We start from the raw sequence: 22,921 nt of genomic DNA, 5'->3' as shown, positions 1-22,921 counted from the left end.
CAGTCATCTTGAAATTGGTCATGTGGTGGTCTGACCAGCATCCTTTTGTTTTAAGTATGGTTAATCTTCAGTTCCAGGATCCGTTTGCTTCCCACTTCCTTGAGGCCAGTTCTCGGAGTTGTGGCAGTTTATGTCATGGCTACAGTGTGGTCATCATGTAGGTAACTTCTTCTGCCTGGTAGAGGTTTCAGTCTGAGACAGCTCCTAGGATGTGGCTCAGAATATTATCTGTTGCCCTTGAGAAGGAACTAAAGGTTCTTGACTATGCTTACTGACTAAACTGCTATTGTTTTGTCCTGTCTGACTGATTTTCTTTGCTTTGGCATTTTCTCATTCCTTTGTTTAAACTTATTCTTTGGGTAAAGTTTTTTTTTTTTTTTTTCACAGACAAAAGGCAGGCAGAGGACACAGCGGGGGGACAGGAGTAAGGACCATAGTGTCCCACTCCATTTCAAACTGACCTTAGCCAGTTTGTCACATTTAGTTGTGAGATTCTTTTTGGTATCTAGCTACTGCCCATCACCATGGCACCAGGTGAGGATGAAAGCAAGTGTCTAATTAAATTCTTCTACATGTGGATACATTTATGGTGTAAATATTACATTCAATAGTAAAGGATGCACAAGATTTTTCCCCCTCTGCATTTTCTCACCTCAGTGAAGTTTCAGTCTTCTACCCTGGTAAGAAAATTTCACTCGGGCAGACCAACAATATTTTTGAGGCAGGATTCTGCATCCCAAGTGATAGTCACCCTATGGTTAGAATTGTCCTAAACTAATGGCTAGCTAGATACAGAATTGATTAGGGATCAAGCCATGGACTCCATCTGCAAGGGTGAGGCGTATGTATCTGGGAGGGGGAGGTTTCTTATACCTTTTTCTTACAAGCGTGGAGAGTGTCTCTAAATTTTTTTGTCTTGGAATAATTTTAGCCAACACACACAACTACCACATCCACACAACGAAAATACCTTTACTTTCTTCTGAGGAGAACCCATTTCTGTATATGTTTAATGATGAACCACTGTTCTATCAATGAAAATCCATTTTGTCTTCTAGGATGCTAATTAGCAAACTGTCAACAGTTGTATCTTACCTACACTTACCTTGTAGGAAAGTGTGGCTCTTCAGGTAGAATGCCAATTGATGGTTTCAAAATGAAGGTGCCAATATAATGTTACCTGATTATGCTGACATATTTCAAAGTAAACCACAGGCCATGTAACAGGATTACATATTTCTAGTTTGCACATTTCTTGGGCATTCTTTTGTTATTCTGTTGGATTCTACTTCCATTTTGGGGAAGGTGATTTTTTTTTCCCTTTAAGCTTTTTGGTTTTGCCCATGAAAAACAAATACTAGGATGCTCTTCTGTGGTGTGTATGATACTACATCTATATTTGTAATATTCACACCATTTGGATAATAGTTACCACATCTATTAAGTGCTTACTATAATACTGGGAATTTTATGAGACACTTTGGAGGTACTATTTAATTTAAACCTCACAGTGACCTAATGATTAAGTTATTTTAGTTTGCAGCAAAATAGATCTGAGACTCCAAGAGATTAAATATTTGGCCAAGGTCATAGAGTAGGTGGCAACACCATTATTCAAACTCTGTTCTTGAGCTCCAAGTCTCAAGCTCTTAATCAATGCACTCTGCTACTCTAGTGGGGTTATTTTAAAACCCACATTGTTACTTGGAGAGTACATCATTTACACCTAATAGTTAACATTCTACCAATTGTTCAGGAACAATTTTAAGAGGATGAGGTATTGTGTGCCTTTTTTGTGGTCATTACATAAATAAAAATGCATGAAATAGAAAGCAGTTGGAATACATGTGTGTGTGTTTGCTTTCCTATATTAGCATCTGCTTTCAAGACAATTACAACACTTTTAGATATATCCTGTTATGCAGAGTAAGAATGGCCTAGGCTAGTAGATCTTAGTAATTTTGATTGAACAGGCCAGAAATCTTCCAGTGACTGAAGAACTGTGTCTCTCACCCCACCCCATGTTTTTGTTAAAATTTCTTTGGCTTATATAGATTTAGAGAATGACCTTCTGTGTCTGCAACATAGGAAATAAGTACCCTAGGGATGTGTCAAGTAGCTTGAAGACAACGCTCATGTAATGAGCATATAATTGCAACCATGCATGTAAATCTTTTTATGAAAACTATTTCAAATATGATCTATGTGAGATTCAAATGTATACAAAAATGCAAAGTATTCCCAGATATTTGGCTTAAACTTTTGTAGACAAAGGGGCCAACTGGATATTTATTTCTTGCTCACATGAAGTCCAGTCAGTTGTTGGGAAAGGTCATGCTCCATCCAGTAGTTCAGGGACCCAGGCAATGGAGATCTGTGTCTGCAATATGGGACTTTCAAAGTGACCCCAGACATTAAAATTTAGCTGAAAGTTGGGTGAGAAGAGAAAATTGAGAACCACATAAAAGGGTTTATATGGGTCAGGCTTGAAAGTGGGCTATAACTTTTCCACTCACATTTCATGGAGTGCAATTCAGTTGCTTGGCCTTGCTTAGAGGCAGAGGAGGTTAGGGAGAATGTAATCTCTTTCTGGGCAGAAGCTTCCAAGAGAAACTCTAAATTAAGTGTAAACAGAGGCATTACCAGGAGGGAACACTGGCCCCAGTGTTGGTTAAATAAACTAAGGGGAAGAATGTACAGAAAAATATTCGACTCTGTGAGTGGTATAAAATTCTTCCTGATATTTTAATTGCTTACTTGGGGAATTAATATGCAGGAAGATATTCTGGAATTAAAATACAGGAAGACCTCTTTGCTTACAGCTGTACCTAAACTGTTAAAATGTTAACTATTGCAGGGAAAATGGTCTGTTATCTTTGAGAAATATGTTTTAAAATAACTCTATTAAAGGCAGTGTGTGTCCTACATGTGCTCAGTTGTGTTTGACTTTTTGCAGCCCTATGGACAATAGCCCCCCAGATTCCTCTGTGGGTGAAATTTTCCAGGTAAGAAAAGGGGAGCAGGTTGCCATTTTCTTTTCCAAGGGCTCTTCCTGACCCAGGGATTGAACCCTGCAACTCTGGCATCTCCTAAATTGGCAGGCAGGTTCTTTACCATTAACGCCACCTTGGAAGCCCAGTACTGTGTGTGTGGGGGGAAAAAAAAGATTAAAAGCCATGCTATTTATGAAATAACAGCATGGGCCTTGGAGTCAGCCAGACCATAGTAGCTAATGTTTAAGTATAGGACTATGTGACATGGTGTACTGAAGGAAAACCTTTCAGTGTGAACTCAAAGATTAATGGCGATTAAAATCTGCACTTCAGAAAAGATCTGGGGGTGACTATTCCATTGCCTAAAGTCATCGGGCCAGTCGGCAGCTTGGACAACAATGGCTCACAGACCACTGATGCTCATTGCTAAGGAGCCACACGCAGCACAGCACATCAGCCTCAGACAGACATGGCTCGGCAGCGCTTCAATCATCTAGTTCTGCTGCACTTGTTGAAGGTAATGCCCCAAACTCAAGCCATTATTTAAAGCAATAGTTTTTAAAATAGAAGTGTTCAGAGAAATATAGCTTCAACATTTCCTTATTGCTTCTCTCGTTCTACTGGGTGACTCATGTATATTTATAGCTCCGTGCTTGTGGTTTATAAATGTGGGGGTGTGTGTGTCTCACGTGCACACAAGTTTTCCTCCCAGGCTGTATCTGGGCAGTAGTCTAAGCTGCTAGACAAAACCAGGTCCCTCTTAGTTGATGCTTCAGGACTAGAGCTGCCAGATGTTCAAAAGAAACATCTGTTCCTGAAGGCCACAGGAGATGACAATGAAAGGAAAATAGAATAATTTTACATGACTGAATCCAACAAATGTGCAAATATAGCTCATCCATTCTGTCTTTCAAAGACACTGGCATATAAGAGGGCCTAATGAGACAGTAACATTGCCTACTATGCCGTAGGGGTCTGTTTCTGTTTTTAGAGGTGTGATATCAGACAAGGCATTATGTTTTATCAGTTTTACTGCAAGGGAGTGGATGATGTTATGAGACGTGTGGCAATGAAAAAAAAAGTCATTTACATCCCAGTTTTGTCCCAAATGTCCATATAGGGTGGTGCTCAAATCATCTACTCCTACCTTTTGGTCATAATGATGGTAGAGCCACACCTTCGTTGAAGCCCACTGCAATGCAGAAAAGCCAAATGCCGAAAAGTGTTGCAACGTGAGCATCACTGAACTAGCAACTGGACTTTCATGGTGGAACACTGGGTTTCTGGACTGTTCAGAAGGGGAGCAGAGGGAGAGAGAGAAATGAGATGGCGCAGAACCTCCATGTTCTAAATACTAGGGGGTGGATACCCCTTGAGTTCAGGTGGTGCTTTCTGGAAATTCTTGGCCCAAAGTACCTTCCAATGGTGCTGGTTGTAACAAGGTGGGTCTAGGTGGTTCCTAGGTCCTCAGCACCCTGGCTCCTCCTGTCTTCCCCACTGTCCTGAGCACTTGGTTTCTGGCCACCTCAGGACCATTGCCTTACCTGCACCCCTCTATGGAGCCCATTTGTGTTCTTGTACAAATGCCTGTCTTCCCATTCTCTGGCCTCCCGGACTTCAGCCTACCCACCCTTTTCTTTCACCTTGGAAATGCCTGCAATGACACTGGCTATTTTAAGCCCAAGAAATAGCAGACACTAAACTCCTACACATATTCTTTCTCCAGAAATCTTGTCCCAGACCGAAAAGCACGTGCTCTGTTTTCTGCCACTTTTTGCCCAATTCCCTCATGTTCCCTTCAGTCTCTCGGGTGGTAGCAGGCCTTTTCTTTCTATGATTTATTAATTTTTCAAAATTTTTCACCTTGGCATCCAAGGGTTTACCTTCAGGCCTCAGATCTTCACCATTTTTCTTCTAGAAATCTGTCAGACCTGAGAGGAGTCCTGGTGTGACATTCCAGAATTCTTCAGCTGGTTTTGTGTATGGAAAACGCCACCTTCTCTTCTTCTCTGTTCACTCCCTCCCCCTGCCTCGACATGTTGAAAAACGCAGACATTTCCAAATTTAATCAGCGGACACTCTAAAAATAGTGCATTAGTGAGAATCTCTTCAGGTTTATTTTATTGTCTAAGAACTATATGTCCCCATGTGGAAAAACATATTGAAGTTATACGGGACAAATAGAATCATCCCTTATCCTTCATAGGATCACATAAAGGGAAAGCAAAGATGATCCTTTTTTTTTTTTCATGAATACAGTAAGAATTTTTTCTAGGGCCCAACTCCAATATGTGGGATGTTTTAATTTCTCTGTTTGAGAACTTGCCAGGTGGTTCAGATGGTAAAGAATCCGCCTGCAATGCAAGAAACCTGGGTTCGATCCCTGGGTTGGGAAGATCCCCTGGAAGAGGAAATGGCAACCCACTCCAGCATTCTTGCCTGGAGAATTCCAGGAACAGAGGAGCCTGGCAGCCTACAGTCCATGGGTTACAAAGAGCTGGACACGACTGAGCAACTCAGGGCACACACACACCTGGCTAGAAAATGTCCCTTATCTGTCCTATGCATGTATGACATATGGTCTTCAGTTCACATCTGAAGTGGGTAACCATGTATATAATTTACACATTTGCCTTTCATTTACGCCTGCAGAAGGAATGACATGCTTGTACATGCAACCACTGAGTCTGACTCAGGGATTCCTAATTGAAAACACACAGTGCATACAAAGATGTCATCATGACAATGTGGAAAGAACCGCTATGTAGAGTTATTATTTTCTCTTCTGTTTTTCTACTGGCAAGAGAAAGAGGCAGTAACATTTCAGGTATATGTTGTTGCCATAGGGACAGAAGTTGTGATTTACTGAGGAACGTTGCTGCAAATAGCAATAAAAAGCAATTCAATGGAGGTCAAAGGCACAGATTTGCTGAAGCTACAATCAAACCAGACAGCTACTCAATCCATTCAATAAGAATTTTGCAGTTGCCATTTTAAAGGAAGTGGAAGAATGGCGAAATCAAGCCAAGTGTTTCTCTTCTGCTTACATGGCTCCAAATGCCCTGAGGTCCTTTAGCCATGGGCTTTCAAGCCTCTGTGTCAGGTATTCTGGGAGGTAGAAAGGACAAACAATAAATAAAAATGTTATTTTTAATTCAAGTAAAAATTCAGAACTACAGTGGGTTTCTTAAATACAACACCTTATGATCTAACATACAAACAAATAGGATTATATATTGAAAAGAAACCTGGAATTTGCTGCTCAAAATAATCAATGAGCCAATCCCTGTCTCCCTAAAAGATGCAACTTAATTATCGCTTAGGGCTTCCCAGGTGGCACAGATGATAAAGAATCTGCCTACAATGCAGGAGACCTGGATTCGATCCCTGGGTCAGGAAGATCCCCTGGAGGAGGGCACGGCAACCCACTCCAATATTTTGGCCTGGAAAATCCCATGAACACTGGAGCCTGGTGGACTACAGTCCATAAGGTCACAAAGAGAGAGAACTGAAGTGACTTAGCACAACACAATTATTGCTTAACAGATGGACACCATGTGAAAAGAATTCATTCATGTATATCATTATAGTTACAGCTATTGTTTTAAGTAGGGTGTGTGTATGTGTGAGTGCTAAGTCACTTCAGTCACGTCTGACTCTGTGTGACCCTATGGACCGTAGCCTGCCAGGCTCCTCTGTCGGTGGGATTCTCCAGGCAAGAATACTGGAGTGGGTGGCCATGCCCTCCTCCAGGGCATCTTCCCAACCCAGGAATTAAACCCGCATCTCTTATGTCTCCTGCATTGGCAGGCAGGTTACCACTAGCACCACCTGGGAAGCCCTTTAAGAGAATAGATTTAGCTAATGGTATTCTGGCTCACTTTTTCTGTAAGTCTTTACTGAATTTGTTACAATATTGTCTCTGTTTCTGATGCTGGGAGGGATTGGGGGCAGGAGGAGAAGGGGATGACAGAAGATGAGATGGCTGGATAGCATCACTGACTCAATGGACATGAGTTTGAGTAAGCTCTGGGAGTTGGTGATGGACAGGGAGGCCTGGCGTGCTTCAGTCCATGGGGTCTCAAAGAGTTGGACATGACTGAATGACTGTCTGTTTTATGTTTGGGTTTTTTTGGCTGCTGAGGCATCTGGGATTTTAGCTCCTCAACCAGGGGTTGAACCCACACCCCCTGCACTGGAAGGCAAAGTGTTAACCACTGGACCACTGGGAAGTCCCCTGGCTCACTTTTGTATCTTCTCTCTCTTTTTTTTTTTTTTTTCTGGAACAGTGTCTGGAGGATAAGGGTCCAGCATAGGTTTTTGATGTTTTCTTCCTCATTTCCTAGGACAGGTCCCTGGAATTCTGGCTACTTTGTCTCTTAGCAGCTAATGTTACAGTAACTTCTAAGATTCAGATTTGATGGCAGGATGGTGGCAGTAGTGGTGTTCTGAAATGTGTGTTTTAGACTCTATGAGAATATTTAATTTTTTTCTTTAACTAGCAAATAGTGAATAGTAGCCGTTTGGTGGCTACTCCCAACTGATGGACAATGAAACATTCAAAATAACATAAGTTATGTTCTCTTTGTACATGAAATATTGTGGATGACATAGGAAAAAATTAACTGCAGCACGTTGCTTTTTATAAGAATGCCGCTTGAGTGTTGGAACGATTCAATTTTGTCGAATGCCTTTGAAATGATGTAGCACAATCAATGCCTCAGAAATTTCACTCCTTCAAAGCCCTCACGTCTTAACAGGAGAGAGACGGGTTCCCGGATGCATGTTTCATCTTTTGGTGGTCTGGGTGAGCCATTAGTTTGTACACATCTGTCTTTTTCTTTTGTTGAGGAAGGGCACTATTTCCTGTGGAGCTCAAGCAAAGAAATGATCATTTGCACCAATAGTGAAAGAAAAACTAGCTGCTTTGAATTGACTGGGGAGCTATCTGTCAGATTTCAATGTATGATGTTCTTAATACGTATTGTATTTGTTTCTTTTTTTTTTTTTTTTTGGCATCTTTACATTTGTCTTGCTTGATTGTCTTCAATGTGAAGAGCTGGGTTAATCAGTGTATGAAATGCTGTCATCTTTGGGCCTTTAGAATTTTGTCTAATGTTACTATTTTTCTCTTTAATCTCTGGTCTTAATTACAATTACCCTCCTCACTCTGTGCCCCCACCCACCCCCTCCTAGTAGCAGCTACTCCTATAGATTTAATATGTCCTTGTTCCATGTATTTCATAAATATTTCTGGTAAATTTTTATCCTTAAGGAATGTATAGTGTTTTTCATCGAGGTCATAAGGGTGGTGATTGAGAGTTTGGACACTGAATCCACCTACATGGATGCATGTATTTTTTTGAATTTGTGTTTTTGTTTTCTTTGGGTAGATATCCAGAAGCGGAATTGCTGGATCATTTGTAGTTCAAGTTTTAATTTTTTGAGGGAACTTCTTACTGTTTCCATAGTTGTTGTTGTTTAGTTGCTCAGTCATGTCCAAATCTTTGACTACAGCCCACCTCCTCTGTCCGTGGAATTCTCCATGCAAGAATCCTGGAGTGGGTTGCCATTTCCTACTCCAAGATATCTTTCCAACCCAGGGATTGAATCCACACTCCTGCAAGTCTCCTGCTGAGCGACTGGGGAAGCTCGCTTCCATAGAGGCTACACCAATTTTCATCCTGCCGATAGTGCACAAAGATGCCCTTTTCTCCACATCCTTGCCAACACCAGCTACTTCTTGTCTTTTTGATAACAGCCATTCTGACAGTTGTGAGGTGGTGTCTCATTGTGGTTTTGATTTGCATTTGCCTAATGATTAATGATCTTGAACCCAGGTCTCCCGCATTGCAGGTGGATTCTTCATGTTGAGCTGTGTGTCTTATGAAAAAAAAAAAAAATGTCTATTCAGATCTTCTGCACATTTTAAAACTGGATTGTTTGTGTTTGTTTTTCATTTGGTTCAGAGATTTTTTTGTTTTTGCTTTCGAGTTGTATGAGTCTATATATTCTGGATATTGACCCTTTATCAGGTAAATGACTTACAATTATTTTCTTCCATTTAGTATGCTGACTTTGCCTTTTCATTTTGTTGATGGTTTCCTTGGCTGAGCAGAAGAGTTTTAGTATGATGTAGTCCTACTTATTTTTGTTTTTGTTGGTTTTGCACTTGGTGTCAGATTAAAAAATTCATTACCATGACCTATGTCAAGGAGTTTATTGCTTATGTTTTCCCCTGGGAGTTTTATAATTTCCTGACTTATGTTTAAACCTTTAATGTATTTTGAGCTAGTTTTTGTGTATGGTGTAAGATAGTGGTCAGTTTTCATTCTTTGGCATGTGACTGTCTAGTTTTCCCAATACTGTATCAAAGAGACTGTCCTTACCCCATTGTATAATCTTGACCCATCATAAATTAATTGACCATATATGTGTGGGTTTATTTCTGAGCTTTCTATTCTGTTCCATGATCTATTGCCTGTTATGATATCAATATCATAGTTTTAATTACTGTAACTTTGCAATATATTTTGAAATCAAGGAACATAATGTCTCCAGCTTTCTTTTTCAAGATTGCTTTGGCTTTTTAGTGGTGATTCCTCACACATATTAGGATTATTCGCTGTACTTCTGTGAAAAATGCCTTTGGAACTTTGATAAAGACTGCATTGAATCTGTAGACTGCTTTGGATAGTATGAACATTTAAACATTACTGATTCTTCCTGTCCATGAGCATGAAATACCTTTCCATTTATTCATGTCTTCTTCAATTTCTTTCATTAACATCTTATAGTTTACAGTATACACTTCTTTCCCCTCCTTGATTAAATTTGTTCCTATATATTTTGTTATTTTTGATGTAGTTTTAAATGGGATTGTTTTCTTAATTTCTCTTGTAGTTCTTTATTAGTATATAGAAAGGCAACAGATTTTTGTGTATCAATTTTATTTCCTGAAACTTTACTGAATTTGTTTTTCCAAACCATTTTTCTGATGGAGAGGTTTTATAATATAACCATGTTATCCACAAATAGTGACAGTTTTACTTCTTGCTTTTCAATTTGGATGCATTTTATTGGTTTTTTTGGACTAATTATTCTGGCTTGAACTTCCAATACTATGTTGTAGGAAAGTGGTGAGAATGGGCATCCTCGTCCTCTTCCTGTTTTAGAGGAAAAGCTTTGAACTTTCTACCATAGAGTGTGATGTTAGCTGTAGGCTTGACAGATATGACCTTTACTAATTTCAGGTACATTATCTTTATAGTCACTGAGAGTTTTTAATCATGAATGCATATTGAATTTTGCCTAATTTTTTTTGCATCTATTGAGATGATTATATGATTGTTACCCTTCATCTGGTGTATCACACAGATTTTGCAGACATTGCCTCATTCTTGCATCCCTGGTATAAACTCCACTTAATCATGGTATATGATTCTTTTAATGTTTTGTTGAATTCACTTTGCTAATATTTTGTTGAGTATTTTTGTATCTATGTATTTGTCAGGAATGTGGGCCTGAAAGTGAAAGTTTAGTTGCTCAGTTGTGTCTGACTCTTTGTGACCCCATGGACTGTAGCCTACCAGGCTCCTCCATCCATGGGATTTTCCAGGCAAGAGTACTGGAGTGGGTTGCCATTTCCTTCTCCAGAGGATCTTCCCGACCCAGGGATCAAACCCGGGTCTCCCGCATTATAGGCAGACGCTTTACTGTCTGAGCCACCAGGCAAGTCTTTATTTTCTTTATTTGTAGTAACTTTGACTGGTTTTGGTATCAGGGTAATGCTGGCATCATATAATGAGTGTGAAAGGATTCTCTCCTCTTTTTTTTTTTTAGAAGTTTGAGAGCATTTCATTTTAATTCTTCTTTAAATATTTGTTAGAAATCACAAGTGAAGCTCTCTGGTCTTGGATTTTTGTTTGTTGAGAGGTTTTGGGTTACTGATTCAACATCCTTACTAGTAATTGTTCTCTTCAGATTTTCTGTTTCACCATTATTAAGTCTTGGTATGCTGTATGTTCTAGGAATATGTTCATTTTTTTTCTAGGCCAATTTGATGGCATAAAATTGTTCATAGCTGTGTAGTGATTTATGTGTTATCACTTGTAATGTCCCCTCTTTCATTCTGACTTTATTTTTATTCCTCTTTTTTTCCTTTGGTGAGTCTAGCTAAAGGTTTGTCGATTTTGTTTATCTTTTCAAAGGATCAGCTTTTAGTTTCATTGATCTTCTCTATTGTCTTTCAGTTTCTTTCATTTATTTCTTCTCTATTATTTCCTTCTTTCTAACTAAATTTGTGCTTCATTTATTCTTTGAGTAGTTCCTTGAGAAATAAATTTAGGTTAAGACTTTTCATATTTCTTGAGGTAGACATTTATCTCTATAACTGTCCCTTAAAGAACTGCTTTTGCTGCTTCCCACAAATTTTAGTATGTTATATTTCCATTTTTGTTTGACTCAAGGATTTTTTTTTTTTTTTTATTAGTTGGAGGCTAATTACTTCACAACATTTCAGTGGGTTTTGTCATACATTGATAGACTCAAGGATTTTTTTATTTCTCTTATTTCTTCCATGACCTGTTGGTTATTATTTAGTGTTTTGTTTAATCCCCATGTATTTGTGAATCTTTTTATTTTCTTTGTCTATTTAATTTCTAGTTCCATATTATTATTATCAGAAAAAATTACTTGGTATGATTTCATTCTTCTTAAATTTGCCAAAACTTGTTTTGTGACTTTGTTTGTAATCTAACATATGATACATCCAAGGTAAATATCTATAGGCACTTGAGACCCATTGTGTTCTGGTGTTGGGTGGAAAGTTCTGTGTATGTCTGTTAGGTTTATTTGATTCTATTCACATCTCCTTTTCCTTATTCATCTTTCTAGATATTCTGTCAATTATTGAAAGTGAGGTATTGACATCTATTATTATTATATTCCTCTCTATTTCTTCCTTCAGTACTGTCAGTTTGCTTTTATGTATGTAAGTGTCCTAAATATACAATTTAGATGTTGGGTACATATTTTATAATTGATATATCCTCCTGATGGATTGACCCTTTTATTATATATAATATCCTTCTTTGTCTCCCATGATTTTTTGTTGCTTAGAGACAAAGTATAGCCTTCCCCATTCTCTTTTGGTTACCAGTTGCATGGAATATCTTTTTTTTCACCCTGTCATTTTCAGCCTATGTCTTAAATCTGAAATGAGCACATTGTAGATAGGATATAGTCAGATCTTGTTTTTACTATTCTCTTTCCACTAAATTTTAGTTCCTAAAACACACTACATTCTTCAATAAACCTCTGTACATGCTGTTTTGTGTGTGTGAAATGTTGCTCATTCTACAAATGTCAATTTGAATAGTGCTATTTCAGAAAGTTTTCCTTGATCACTTTTTCTAAAATGAGTCCTCTATAGCATAATTTCCGCTTTGTATGTCTTTTCCTCTATATCACTTAAATTGTAATTATATTGGTATCTTTTTTGTTTACTTAGTGTCTGTCTCCCCAGGTGGGTTGCAGACTCCACAAGGCGTGTGCCATGCTTTTTGCTCACTGTGTTGGTCTATCTGAAAGTGCCTATCACATAACCAGGATATAGTAAACATATGTGGGCTGAATAGCAAGAGTTACCTGCTGAGGGAGTATTTCTCTGTATTTGGCTGAATAAACTATGACTTGGGCATGTTGATGTTTTTTTTGCATTGTTGGTGTTTGATGGTCAATATTTTATATTTTGCAGCAGATAAAGTAGGAAATGAAATGAGCAAAGAACAATGTTTTCAGTGTCCTTATTTGTTATGTGTGTGTTTTTTACTTTTGTGGAAGAGGAAAAAAGGAAATTAGTAAATACGGTGCTTATGTGGTAATAAAGTTAATTCCACATTTTTACTGTCTTCTGCAATGTCGATTAATTTGCTCATTCCCTGAAAACCTACTATGTATGAGGCTCTGAACTGGATACTATAGAAAATTTAGACCTGTGGTCAATAGCTAAGATCCTGCACTTAGACATGCAAATGTGGGTATGTGGAGAGAAAATGATATAAATAGTTATTTTACAAAGCAGAGAATTTAAGTACAGAGCTCAGAGCTTGGCTGATGAATAGGAAGAAAACCAGGTAAAATTTGAGGACACAGATGACAGCTTAACAGTGAAGCATGGGCAGGACTTTGAGAAGCAATGTTAGGTCTTCTCTGCCTTCCAAAATATATGCATGATGCTGTACAATGGTTCAAGCTCTAGGGTCAAAATGAGTGTAATAGGGTTGTCTTTTTATGGATGTTGGTATTCACAAATAAAAATGTATGCTGTATATAAATGACACACAAGTTAAATTTTGAGATACTTAATTTAAGAGTGAAAAAAATTTTGTGCTGGTTAACTGAGTTTGTTTTGTGATTCATCTGAAAGAAATTAGAACTCATTTCAATCATGACTTCTCCTCAGTGGGCCTTTCTGAATTTGACAAAAATGTGTTCTCAAGACCCTCCATGAATTTTTAAGCAAATGCAGTCTATGAATTTTTTTAAAGCCTAGAAATCAAGTAATTCATCTACCAAAATATTTTTGTTTATTTAAACATAAACTTACTTCTACTTAGGACTCAATTCAGTTTGAACATAATTCTTATTTTCCTTTATAATCTTCCTTAGATTACACTATATACCACACAGTTAATTGCTTCTGAGCATTTTAATGGGAGAAGGAATTTCACTCTTCTCTCTCAAGGCAATTTGCTACTGTAAATAGTCAGGCTGTGTTCTTATGCACATTAGTCACACAATGGTTTGTAAATGTTACAGCCTTTCTTTAAAGGTGAAATGAAAGCAAAGTGACCACTGGAGGATTTAATAATTCATGGGGATCTAGCTTTCTGCTGCATAATCTCCTTTTCCTTAGGAAATCTTTAGTAATATGCCCTTTACCGTGTCAAATTAAACAGGAGGATATAAAAAAGGAAGTTTCATGTGAAATTCTCTATCCTTATTTAGGGCAATAAGGGTCTACAGTATAGATTCACTAGAGGGCTGACTAAAGCGTTACTGGTCTTATTTGACTGGACTAAGCTGCAAGTATGCTGGCACAAGAGAGTCTTCAAATTTTACAGTAGTTAAGTCAGGAAAGCTAAATTGTAATAAATCAAAGCTGCAGTAGAAAAATAAAGGTCAATTGGATATTTGATTAAAAAATCAAAAAAGACAAGGAAGTTAGGCTCTATAATAAGAAATAAAAAAATGTTGCCTGGTTGAATTTTTTCCCATTTAAAAAAATTATAAGTATAGTTGACATGCAATATTGTTAGTTTCAAGTGTACAACATAGTGATTTGACATTTCTATACATTTTAAATTGACCATCACAATGTATCATCTGTCACCATACAAAGTTATTACAATATTATTGACTATATTTCCTATGCTATCTAACTTATTTCACTTAGCATAATACTGTCTAGGTCCATACTGTACCGTTGTCACAAATGGCAAGACTTTACTCTTTTTAATGGATATATGTATACATATTCAATATATATACTTGCCACATCGTCTTTATTCATCTATTGATGAACCACTTAGGTTGCTTCGGTATCTTGGCTATTGTAACTTGGCTATTGCAAATAATGCTATACGAATGTAAAAATGCGAACATCTGTTCAAATTAGTGTTTTCATGTTTTTTGGATATATACCCAGAAGTGGAACTGCTGGATCGTGTAGTAATTCTTCTATTTTTAATGTTTTAGGAAAACTGATTCTGTTTTCCTTAGCGACTGCACCAATGTACATTTCCATTAACCATGCATAAGGTTTCCCTTTCTCCACATTCTGACCAGTACTTGATATATCTTTCTTTTCAGAAATAGCCATTCTGAATGAGATGTTATGTCATTGTGGTTTTGATTTGCATTTCCCTGATGATTAGAGATGCTAGGCATTTTTTCATGTTTTTTGGCCATCTTTATGTCTTAGAATTATCTGTTTTATTTTTGTGAAAAATACCGTTCACATTTAGATAAGGATTGCATTGAAAGTGTAGATTGCTTTGGGCAGTATGAGGGTTTTAGCCATAATAATTCTTCCTCTTCATGAACTTAGCATATCTTTCCATTTGTGTTGTCTTCAGATTCTTTCATCAGTGTCTTACAGTTTTTAAGAGTACAAGTCTTTTATCTCCTTGGTTAAATTCCTGGGTATTTTATTCTTTTTGATAAATGGAATTGTTTTCTTAATTTCTCTTTCTGGTAGTTTGTTATTAGTGTATAGATTGTAAGATTTCTATCTATCAATTTTGTACTCTAACTTTACTGAATTTATCAGTTCTAACAGTTTTTTGGTGAAGTCCTTAGGAGTTTTTTTTATGTAGTATTGTATCATTTGCATATATTGACAGTTTTACTTCTGTTCCAGCATGGATGCCTCCTTTTCTTCTTGAATTGCTGTGGCTAGAACTTCTAATACTATGTTGAATAAAAGTGGCAGTAATGGACATCCTTGTCTTATTCCTGATCTTAGAGGAAAAGCTTTAAGCTTTTCATCATTATTTAGCTGTGAGTTTGTCATAGATGGCCTTTATTATGTTGTATGGCATAAATTTTAAAAATCTTAAAGTTATAGTCATTTTTCAAGCATGTGGCATCAAATATATTTCAAGCAAACTCATTTATGTTTACTTTCATGTCTAAGGCATTTTCACATTTAAAAATACATACTGATTGAAAGGAAAGTTGATCCTATCTGGTTAGCACTGCAAGGATCTGGTGCCCAGTCTATAGAAAGTTCTTTTAAAACAATTATTGGAGTATAGTTGATTTACAATGTTGTACTAGTTTCTGCTGTAAGCAAAGTGAATCAGTTATACATATGCATATGTCCACTCTTGTTTAGATTCTATTCCCATATAAACTCAGTACTGAGCAGAGTTCTCTGTACTATACAGTAGTTTATTAGTTATCTATTATATATATATATATTTAGAAAGTTCTCATAAGACACTCAGGTCTTCTCAGTCTACCTCCAGGGCTAAGACATATTCAGGAAGTAGACTTAACATCTAGCTTTTGACCAACTTTTTGCTTTAAATAAAATTCTGGGAATAGATCCACTGGATTCAGACTCTGGATTCTCAGTGAGATGGTTAATGGATTCTGCTCCAATCTCTCTCAAGAGTTTTGCAGTAAGAGTCAAGACAATTGCCATAAGAGACAGAGATTAAGCTCAATTCCACTGATACAAAAGGTGGGGGAGTTTTAAGTGTTGGAGTGAGTCACTAGGACAGTTCTGGAGGTCATGAAGGGGCTGATTTCTCACCGTGATGAGGCCAGCTGCACTTGCTATTTGTGGATCACCAAAGTTAAGATTCCCTGCCCTTCCACAGACACTGATAGGGGTCTTTGTTTCCTTCATGGTTACATTTCAAAGGAATGAGGCCCAGTCCTTGAAGAACGTGTTCCTGGATTATAAAACTAACAAGAGTCAGGGCTTCCCAGGTAGCTCAGTGGTAAAAAATTCACCTGCCAATGCAGGAGATGCAGGTTCTATCCCTGGGCTGGGATGATCCCCTGGAGAAGGAAATTACAATTCACTCCAGTATTCTTGCCTGGAAAATTCCATGGACAGAGGAGCCTTGCAGGCTGCAGTCAATGGGGTTGCAAAGTAAATGTTATAAGAACAAGGAAATCAGGGACCTACAGTAAGAAAGAATATGTCTCAAAGTTTAGACAAATTTAAAAATGTTAATATCCTCTTGGTTATTTCCCATGGAAGAGATTTAAGGTGACCACCAATTAACCAGCTTGTTCTGCTCATTTTCTTAAAAACAAAGCTTCATATGCAGTAACTAAAGCAAATTGCAGGATTTCCTAAGTCAGGGTAATTTCCAAAGGCTCCACATTGGTGTTGAGACAAGAGATTGAGCCATGAGTCTAGAAGGCATGAGGAAAGATGGGGTGCAGCTGGCACTTCTAAATAAAAGAGGTTATGTTGGAACTGAAATCATAGGCATGGAAACGATGCCTCTTCTCTATTTTTTTTCCCCTCTTCCTCATAACCCACAATGGAGAAGGCGATGGCACCCCACTCCAGTACTCTTGCCTGGACAATCCCATGGATGGAGGAGCCTGGTAGGCTGCAGTCCATGGGGTCACTAAGAGTCGGACAAGACTGACCGACTTCATTTTCACTTTTCACTTTCATCCATTGGAGAAGGAAATGGCAACCCACTCCAGTGTTCTTGCCTGGAGAATCCCAGGGACGGGGGAGACTGGTGGGCTGCCATCTATGGGGTTGCACAGAGTCGGACATGACTGACGCGACGCAGCAGTGGCAGCAGCATAAGTCACAGTGACTTGCTGCCCTTTTATTTATTTATTTATTTTTTCATTTATTTTTATTAGTTGGAGGCTAATTACTTTACAGTATTGTAGTGGTTTCTGCCATACATTGACATGAATCAGCCATGGATTTACATGTGTTCCCCATCCCGATCCCCCCTCCCACCTCCCTCTCCATCCCATCCCTCTGGGTCTTCCCAGTGCACCAGCCCTGAGACTTGTCTCATGCATCCAACCTGGGCTGGTGATCTGTTTCACCGTTGATAGTATACTTGTTTCAAAGCTATTCTCTCAGAACACCCCACCCTCGCCTTCTCCCACAGAGTCCAAAAGTCTGTTCTGTACATCTGTGTCTCTTTTTCTGTTTTGCATATAGGGTTATCATTACCATCTTTTTAAATTCCATATATATGCGTTAGAATACTGTATTGGTCTTTATCTTTCTGGCTTACTTCACTCTGTATAATGGGCTCCAGTTTCATCCATCTCATTAGAACTGATTCAAATGAATTCTTTTTAATGGATGAGTAATATTCCATGGTGTATATGTACCACAGCTTCCTTATCCATTCGTCTGCTGATGGGCATCTAGGTTGCTTCCATGTCCTGGCTATTATATACAGTGCTGTGATGAGCATTGGGGTGCACATGTCTCCTTCAGATCTGGCTTCCTCCATTTTCATTTCTAATTTTATTGATTTGGTTCTTCTCCCTTTGTTTCTTGATGAGTCTGGCTAATGGCAATTTTGTTTATCTTCTCAAAAAACCAGCTTTTAGCTTTGTTGATTTTTGCTATGGTCTCTTTTGCTTCTTTTGCATTTATTTCTGCCCTAATTTTTAAGGTTTCTTTCCTTCTACTAACCCTGGGGTTCTTCATTTCTTTCTTCTTTAGTTGCTTTAGGTGTAGAGTTAGGTTATTTATTTGACTTTTTTCTTGTTTCTTGAGGTAAGCCTGTAATGCTATGAACCTTCCCCTTAGCACTGCTTTTACAGTGTCCCATAGGTTTTGGGTTGTTGTGTTTTCATTTTCATTCATTTCTATGCATATTTTGATTTCTTTTTTGATTTCTTCTATGATTTGTTGGTTATTCAGAAGCGTGTTATTTAGCCTCCATATGTTGAATTTTTAATAGTTTTTTTTCCTGTAATTGAGATCTAGTCTTACTGCACTGTGGTCAGAAAAGATGAATGATTTCATTTTTTTTTAACTTACCAAGACCAGATTTATGGCCCAGGATGTGATCTATTCTGGAGAAGGTTCCGTGTACACTTGAGAAAAAGGTGAAATTGATTGTTTTGGGGTGAAATGTCCTATAGATATCAATTAGGTCTAGCTGGTCCATTGTGTCATTTAAAGTTTGTGTTTCCTTGTTAATTTTGTGTTTAGTTGATCTATCCATAGGTGTGAGTGAGGTATTAAAGTCTCCCACTATTATTGTGTTATTGTTAATTTCCCCTTTCATTCTTGTTCGCATTTGCCTTACATATTGCAGTGCTCCTATGTTGGGTGCATATATATTTATAATTGTTATATCTTCTTCTTGGATTGATCCTTTGATCATTATGTAGTGTCCTTCTTTGTCTCTTTTCACAGCCTTTATTTTAAAGTCTATTTTATCCGATATGAGTATTGTGACTCCTGCTTTCTTTTGGTCTCCATTTGCATGAAATATTTTTTTCCAGCCCTTCACTTTCAGTCTGTATGTGTCCCTTGTTTTGAGGTGGGTCTCTTGTAGACAGCATATATAGGGGTCTTGCTTTTGTATCCATTCAGCCAGTCTTTGTGTTTTGGTTGGGGCATTCAACCCATTTACATTTAAGGTAATTATTGATAAGAATGGTCCCGTTGCCATTTACTTTGTTGTTTTGGGTTCGCGTTTATACACCCTTTCTGTGTTTCCTGTCTAGAGAAGATCCTTTAGCATTTGTTGAAGAGCTGGTTTGGTGGTGCTGAATTCTCTCAGCTTTCACTTGTCTGTAAAGCTTTTGAATTCTCCTTCATATCTGAATGAGATCCTTGCTGGGTACAGTAGTCTGGGTTGTAGATTATTCTCTTTCATTATTTTCAGTATGTCCTGCCATTCCCTTCTGGCCTGAAGAGTTTCTATTGATAGATCAACTGTTATCCTTATGGGAATCCCTTTGTGTGTTATTTGTTGTTTCTCCCTTGCTGCTTTTAATATTTGTTCTTTGTGTTTGATCTTTGTTAATTTGATTAATGTATGTCTTGGGGTGTGTCACTTTGGGTTTATCCTGTTTGGGACTCTCTGGGTTTCTTGGATTTGTGTCACTATTTCCTTCCCCATTTGGGGGAAGTTTTCAGCTATTATCTCCTCGAGTATTTTCTCATGGCCTTTCTTTTCGTCGTCTTCTTCTGGGACTCCTATGATTCGAATGTTGGGGCATTTCACATTGTCCCAGAGGTCCCTGAGGTTGTCCTCATTTCTTTTGATTCTTTTTTCCTCTCTGCTTCATTTATTTCCACCATTGTATCTTCTACCTCACTTATCCTATCTTCTGTCTCTGTTATTCTACTGTTGGTTCCCTCCAGAGTGTTTTTGATCTCATTTATTGCATTATTCATTTTTAATTGACTCTTTATTTCTTCTAGGTCCTTGTTAAACATTTCTTGCATCTTCTCAATCCTTGTCTCCAGGCTATTTATCTGTAACTCTATTTTGTTTTCAAGATTTTGGATCATTTTTATTATCATTATTCTAAATTCTTTTTCAGGTAGATTCCCTATCTCCTCCTCTTTTGTTTGGCTTGGTGGGCATTTTTCATGTTCCTTTACCTGTTGGGTATTTCTCTGCCTTTTCATCTTGTTTAGATTGCTGTGTTTGGAGTGGACTTTCTGTATTCTGGTGGTCTGTGGTTCCTTTTTATTGTGGAGGTTTCTCCAGTGGGTGGGGCTGGACGTTTGGCTTGTTGAGGTCTGCTGGTTAGGGAAGCTTGCATTGGTGGTCTGATGGGTGGAGCTGGGTTTCTTCTCTCTGGAGTTCAGTGGAGTGTCCAGTAGTGAGTTTTGAGATGGGTCTGTGGGTTTTGTGTGACTTTGGGCAGCCTGTATATTGACACTCAGGGCTATGTTCCTGTGTTGCTGGAGAATTTGCGTGGTATGGAACTTATTGGCTCTTGGGTGGTGGTTGGTTTCAGTGTAGGTATGGAGGCTTTTGGATGATCTCTTATTAATTAATGCTCCCTATAGTCAGGAGTTCTCTGGTGTTCTATGTTTTGGGCTTAAGCCTCTTGCCTCTGGATTTCAGTCTTATTCTTCCAGTTGCCTCAAGACTTCTCCATCCATACAGCACTGATAATAAAACTTATAGGTAATGGTGAAAGGATTCTCCACAGTGAGAGACACCCAGAGAGGTTCACAGAGTTACATGAAGAAGAGCAGAGGGAGGAAGGAGATAGAAGTGAGCAGGAGGAGAAAATGGGGGATTCAAGGGAGGAGAGACAGATCTAGGCAGTACTCTGTTCCCTAAGTGTTCTCCATAGCCCAGAACACCCACAGAGATTCACAGAATTGGATTGGGAAGAGAAGAGGGGGGAGGAAATAGAGGTGATCAGGGGGAGAAAAAGGAGAGTCAAAAGGGGGAGAGAGTGATCAAACCAGTAATCACACTCCTGAGTAAAAATGGGTACTGAAGATTGGATTCTTAAATGTCCAAAATTGATATCAAATGCTGAAAAACAAAGATTAAATATCTAGAATGGAGGTTAGACTCTTAAAAATACAATATTAAAAAAAACAAAAACAAAAAAATTTAAGAAATATGTATGAAGTTCACTTTAAAAATAGGGTCCTTTTTTTTTTTGGCCAGTTTATAGTGGATTATAAAAATGAAAATTAAGGAGTAATAGAGGAGTAATAGAGGACTTTAAAAGAAAAGAGAAATTTTTTTTAATTAAAAAAATAATAATAGTAAAAATATATCTAGGAATTTCTCTGGAGCTGTTGCAGTCAGTGTGGGTTCGGTTCAGTTTCAGATAGCTCCTTGTTGCAGCTTACACTTCTGAATATCTATAGGCCCCTTCCGGTGTAGTCGGTGTTAACTACAGAGATTTTAATCTGTTGCACCTGTCACTTCTAAGGCGGTTCCCTTTGTTTATTTGGCTTCTGTTTGCCGGTCTCTTCAGTGTCTACTTTCCTCCCTGACACAAGCGGGTGGAGGTGGTCTTTCGTTTAGGTTTGCTTGTTCAGTCGGGCTGCGGGGAGGGAGGGGCACTGCAGACAGATATCGCTGTGTGTGGGGAGCACTCGCAGTGTTCCGGCCACACCGGGTTTGCCCACGCTCTCGGTGTGTGTGCTTTCCCTACACACGCTGTGTTTTTTCTTACACTGCTCAGGCTCCAGGTTGCTCTACAGGGAGCGGGCCCTGAGTTGCGTGCTCTTCCCAGGCCTAAGCCACTCACGTTCAGGTTTTCGGGTACTCCACAAAGACGCAGACTTGGTTGTGCCTGCGTTTTGTGCCTTCCCCGCCCGAGCAGCTCAGGCAGCCAGGAGCTTGACGGGCGCGCTCTCCCCGGGTGCAGTGCGCCTCATCTCCTCCGCGGTCCCAGCCTCAGTTTCTGGGCGCGCCAGTCTGGTGCGCCTTGTGTCTGTTCTCAGGAGCTGGTCTCCGGCTGCAACCCTCCCGGCGGATGTCAACCATCCAGAATCTCAGGAAGTCTTTGGTTAGAGACTGGAAGCCTGTTTGCAGTTTGGTAGGGGTGCCGTCTCTGGGGCCGAGTTTGCCCCTTCCCCCCCTGCCCCCAGCCCGGGCCTCCTGCCTCCAGCAGGGGATGGGCCGGTCCGCAGCTGGCTAGCTCTTCTCTGGTATTCGCTCAGTCCTTCGTTCTGGGAATGGACGGGTAGTGCCTAAGTTTAGGGCTTTTCCCAGGTTAATTCTCTCTCTCTTGCTATCCCACAGTTTAAGTTGCTATCTCATGTTAGCTCCATCCGGTTGCCCTCAGGGCTTTCAGGCCCAGTCCTTACCCTAAGCAATGCCGCCCGCTCCTCTCCGTTCCACCCCCACTTGCTGGTGGCGGATGCAAGCGTCTGGGGTACTTTTCTGCTCAGAGTTGTTTTTAGGCATGTAATCTGTGGGTTTTATTTATTTTCCCTCCCAGTTAGGTTGCCCTCTGAGAAATTGAAAACTTCCCCCAGGCCCGCCGGTGAGAGGGTTTCCTGGTGTTTGGAAACTTCCTCTATTAAGACTCCCTTCCCAGGACGGGTCTCTGTCCCTAACTCTATTGTCTCTTCATCTTTTATATTTTGTCCTACCTCCTTTCGAAGACAATGGGCTGCTTTTCTGGGTGTCTGATGTCCTCTGCTAGTGATCAGAAGTTGTTTTGTGGAGCTTGCTCAGTGTTAAAATGATCTTTTGATGAATTTGTAGGGGAGAAAGTGGTCTCCCCGTCCTATTCCTCTGCCATCTTAGCTCCTCCCCCTTGCTGCCCTTTTATATCTTTTTTTCCCCTCTCTGAGGCTACTCTGGTTCCGTATGTGTGTGAGCATTGGAGTAAAGCAATGGCACAGTGATGATCAGGAACAGCCCTATGCCTAACTCCTATATGATTCAGATTCATGACAGTGA

This window comes from Cervus elaphus, chromosome 30, assembly GCF_910594005.1.
Source record: "Cervus elaphus chromosome 30, mCerEla1.1, whole genome shotgun sequence".
In the NCBI taxonomy this organism is placed as follows: Eukaryota; Metazoa; Chordata; class Mammalia; order Artiodactyla; family Cervidae; genus Cervus; species Cervus elaphus.
The sequence above is the reverse complement of the archived record's forward strand: the minus strand, read 5'-3'. Positions refer to the sequence as shown.